The following is a 5,016-nucleotide window of genomic DNA, read 5'->3' as shown; positions in this document are numbered from 1 at the left end:
AAAACTAAAATTTCATTGATTGGGCACCAATGACTTAAGTGTGTAGGCAGAGTCTATATCATACATTCTAGTTTAGATAATCCAAAAATATGTGATTCCAGTCAAAATAACAATAACAGAATAGAAACGTAAATTATGGTTCAATATAGCCCCACAATATTATACTACACAGTAGTCAGAAGGAAGGGACTAAAACTATTCACAATGTGGCTGAATCTCACAGAAATAATTTGAACAAAGGAAGCCAGACACAAAAGAGTACATACTCTGTGATTCTTTTTATATAAAAAGCAAGAACAGGCAAAATTCGTTTCTGGTATCAGGAGTTAGAAGAGTGGTTGTCCTTGAGAAGAGCAGTGACTGCAAGAGGACACACAGGTGGCTTCTAGGGCACTAGTAATGTTCTGTTTCTTGATCTCCTGCTGGTTACACAAATGAATTCCATTTGTGAAAATTCATCAAGATACATGCCTGTCATTTTTGCATTTTTCTACATGTTGATTGTACATTAATTTTTTAAATTGTGGTAAAAAACCGTAATGTACATAATTTTTAAAAAATTTTAAATGAATGGATCAATGGAACAAAATGAAAAATCTAGAAATAGACCCAAATACATATGGCAATGTGGTATTATAAAGATAGCATTCAAAAACAAGAGAGAAAATATGGGTTATTCAATAAGAAGGATTTGAATAATACAAAACAAAGTTGGATCTCTGTCTCACACCTTTACACTAAAATAAATTCCAGGTGAATCAAATATTTACATATCCAAAAAGACACTATCAAAGTACTTTTTAAAAACATAGGAGCTTTAAGAATAATCTTAAGTATTGAGAGACTTTTCTAAAAATTATATGAAACACGGAAGTTGGCCAGGTGCAGTGGCTCATGCCTATAATCCCAGCACTTTGGGAGGCCAAGGTGGGTAGATCCCTTGAGGCCAAGAGTTTGAGACTAGTCTGACCAAAACAAGTCTGACCAACATGGCAAAACTCTGAGTCTACTAAAAATACAAAATTACCCAGGTGTGGTGGTGCACGCCTATAATCCCAGCTACTCAGGCTGAGGCACAAGAATCTCTTGAACCTGGGAGGCAGAGGTTACAGTGAGCTGAGATCATGCCACTGCACTCCAGCCTAGGTGGCAGAATGAGACTCTGTCTCAAAAAAAGAAAGAAACCCAGACATTATCAAAGAAAATACTGATAAATTCAATTACATAAAAATTTTTAAAATTCTCAAAGAATAACCATAAATAGGTCAAGGGCAGTGGCTCAGGCCTGAAATCCTAGCACTTTGGGAGGCTGAGGTGGGCAATTACCTGAGGCCAGGAGTTTGAAACCAGCCTGGCCAACAAGGTGAAACCCAGTCTCTATTAAAAATACAAAAATTAGCCAAGCATGGTGGCCTGTGCCTGTAATCCCAGCTACTTGGGAGGCTGAGTCATGAGAATCGCTTGAACCCCAAAGGTGGAGGTTGCAATGAGCCCAGATAGTGCCACTGCCCTCCAGTCTGGTAACAGAGACTGTCTCAAAAAAAAAAAAAAAAAAAAAATCACCGTAAACAATATACATAGAACAAACTGGGAAAATGGAATTTTTTTTTTTTTTTTTTTTTTGAGATGATCTCACTCTGTCACCCAGGCTGGAGTGCAGTGACACAATCTTGGCTCACTGCAACTCTGCCTCCCAGGTTCAACCGATTCTCCTGCCTCAGACTCCCAAGTAGCTGGGATTATAGGCGCTTGCCACGACAGCGGGCTAATTTTGTATTTTTAGTAGAGACGAGGTTTCACCGTGTTGGCCCAGGCTGGTCTCAAACTCCTGACCTCAGGTGATCAGCCTGCCTCAGCCTCCCAAAGTCCTGGGATTACAGGCATGAGCCACCACACCTGGCCGGGAAAATACTTTTAATTTATATACAAACAGCAAGTATTAAAAAATGACCCTATAGGCTGGACACAGTGGCTCATGTCTGTAATCCCAGCACTTTGAGAGGCCGAGGCGGGCAGATCACGAGGTCAGGAGATCAAGACCATCCTAACACGGTAAAACCCCATCTCTACTAAAAATACAAAAATTAGCCAGGCATGGTGGCGGGCACCCATAATCCGAGCTACTCGGGAGGCTGAAGCAGGAGAATCACTTGAACCCGGGAGGCAGAGGTTGAAGTGAGCCAAGATTGCGCCACTACACTCCAGCCTGGGTAACAGAGCAAGACTCTGTCTCAATTAAAAAAAAAAAGAAAAGAAAAAGAAAAGGGCTGGGCGCGGTGGCTCAAGCCTGTAATCCCAGCACTTTGGGAGGCCGAGGCGGGTGGATCACGAGGTCAAGAGATCGAGACCATCCCGGTCAACACGGTGAAACCTCGTCTCTACTAAAAATACAAAACATTAGCTGGGCATGGTGGCGCGTGCCTGTAATCCCAGCTACTCAGGAGGCTGAGGCAGGAGAATTGCCTGAATCCAGGAGGCGGAGGTTGCGGTGAGCCGATATCGCGCCATTGCACTCCAGCCTGGGTAACGAGCGAAACTCCGTCTCAAAAAAAAAAAGAAAGAAAAGAAAAAAAAGAAAGAAATGAGACTATAACCAATAAAAATATGAACAGCATATATAAACAGAGAATTTACCCAAAAAATACAATTGCCATTTAAATATATTAAAAGATGCTCTAAGAGCCATGAAATTTTTTCTTGCAATGAGATACCATTTACACTACCAGATTGTCAAAAATCAAGAAATTTAACAGCACGAGTGTGCTATCAAACAGGTTCTTTTCATACATTGCTGATGGGAGACAAAATCGGTAAAACTTCCGGGGAAGGCAATTTGGTAATACTAACCAAAATCATTTTCAAAAATTGCTAGTGGCATGAAAATTATAAAAATCTTTGTGGGAGGAAGGGAATTTGCAAAATTTATCTATCCAAATGAAAAAACAATGCACACACTTTTTAAACTTCACACTTGCATCCCTAAGTATTTATCATACAGATATGCAAGAGGGAAATGAAGTATGCTTGCATATCAACAAAATGTTAAAGGACTGGTTAACTATATCTTCATATACATCCCTCAGGCATACTATGAAACTATCACCATGAGGCAGATACTTACATGCTGCTATGGAATGTTAAAGGACTGGTTAACTATATCTTCATATACATCCCTCAGGCATACTATGAAACTATTACCATGAGGCAGATACTTACATGCTGCTATGGAAAGATTTCCAGACTGTATCAAAGAAAGTTGCAAAATAGTAGGTATGTCATTAACTGGATTGAAGTATATACTTTATATATATATATATATATTTTTTTTTTTTTTTTTTTTTTTTTTTTTTTGAGACGGAGTTTCGCTCTTGTTACCCAGGCTGGAGTGCAATGGCGCGATCTCGGCTCACCGCAACCTCCGCCTCCTGGGTTCAGGCAATTCTCCTGCCTCGGCCTCCTGAGTAGCTGGGATTACAGGCACTCACCACCATGCCCAGCTAATGTTTTGTATTTTTAGTAGAGACGGGGTTTCACCATGTTGACCAGGATGGTCTTGATCTCTTGACCTCGTGATCCACCCACCTAGGCCTCCCAAAGTGCTGGGATTACAGGCGTGAGCCACCGTGCCCGGCCCTGAAGTATATACTTTATATATTACATATATACACACGTTAACTATAGAATATCTTGTGAAATTTTTCACAAAAAACTGGTAACCCTGGTTGCCTTGAAGGAAAGAGGAAAGACTTGAATTCACTCTAATAACCTTGTTTCTTCTGAATTTTGTAGAATGTAAATCTATTACTTATTTAAAACGCATACACATTTTTATATTAATAGAAAACAAAAACTGAGGCCCAAAGGCATCTCCCTAATTGACAAAAGATACAAACTTGCGTTCTTTCAGCAAACGTTTATTGCTCATCTCGTGCCAGGTATTGTGATGGCAGCTAGTGCAGAAGATCCCTCAAAGACGAGGAGCGCCCGACCCCTGTCCCCAGGGTGAGCCCCTAGCGCGGGGCGGGGACAGGGTGGACAGAGTAGGGCGCAGGGCTGGGCTCGCGAGGTTCCCCGCCGAGCGGAGGCGGTAGCAGGACCCAACCGATCTTAACGGTCCAGGGACCAGGACAGCGTCTGGAATTCAATCCTCCAGAGCAAACTGCCGCCTGGAGAGACCGGCTCCCTTCCCCGCCCCCACAGAAACGCCCCCCGGCTTGGGCTTTCACGCTGTCGCCTCGATCCGTTTCCCCGAATCCCCAGGGAAGGAGGGCCCCTGGCGCCCCCACGGCCCGCAGCCCCCTTACCACGGCGGTCGGAGCTCGGGTCTCTCCTGCCGCTGTTTCGGGCCACACGGTGTGTCCGTGCCTCCTCTGCAGAGGAATAGAAGAGTGGGTCCTCGCTCTCTGCGGCGCACCGCCTGTCCCTTGACCTCCTCTCCATCTACAAAGCCTATTTCATGTTTTCCAAAACAGAAAACGTTTCCCGTGTCTCTTGAGTCCCGGTCGCCACATGCGGGGCCGGACCGATCTACGCAAAAGATCTCAAGAGAAACAACTGACGGAGCATCGCCCATGATGAGACTGCTCTCCCGATGGTCACTGAGTTGTGTTGTGGCACTATCTGTACAAAGACACCAATTTTGTGAGAACGATGACAAGCATGATTCAACGCTCTCAAGTCCGAGTTCCAGCAGCTAGAGCGCCGATTTTCCCCGGTGGGTTAGAAGGTAGAAAGCTCCTCGGTAATTGGCCTAGAGGTGGTCCGCAAGGACGCCGGGAAGCTTGTAATTGGCTGTTTAATTCTCAGCAGGTGCGGTCTCAATTAACAACATCTGCTTTTCCTGGATCTCATTGGCTGACAGGGCGGACCGGCTTTGGACTCCATCCGGGTAATTGGGCAGTGGGTAGCAGCAGCCACGTCGCTCAGGGACAGCTCGCGGAAGGATTGGTTGTGGCGAGAGAAGGCGATTGGTCGGACTGAGAGCAGGGTGTTGATTGGTGCTGGCGGGCTGCGGGG

General features: G+C 44.3%; 1 long non-coding RNA gene across 1 annotated transcript; it reads right to left on the bottom strand.

Moving 5' to 3' along the window:
• Positions 1–259: 259 nt before the first annotated feature.
• Positions 260–4,705, bottom strand: LOC110569009 (uncharacterized). The gene is made up of 2 exons (XR_002479153.2): positions 4,305–4,705; positions 260–422 (listed from the first exon to the last, which is right to left on the bottom strand). It is a non-coding gene; the product is annotated as an uncharacterized LOC110569009 (long non-coding RNA).
• Between the last annotated feature and the right edge of the window lie 311 nt (positions 4,706–5,016).

Source organism: Aotus nancymaae, unplaced genomic scaffold (genome assembly GCF_030222135.1).
Source record: "Aotus nancymaae isolate 86718 unplaced genomic scaffold, 86718_ANA_hifiasm-v0.15.2.pri h1tg000108l, whole genome shotgun sequence".
Taxonomy (NCBI): Eukaryota; Metazoa; Chordata; class Mammalia; order Primates; family Aotidae; genus Aotus; species Aotus nancymaae.
Note: the sequence above shows the minus strand (reverse complement) of the source record. Positions and strands in the feature narration are given on the sequence as shown.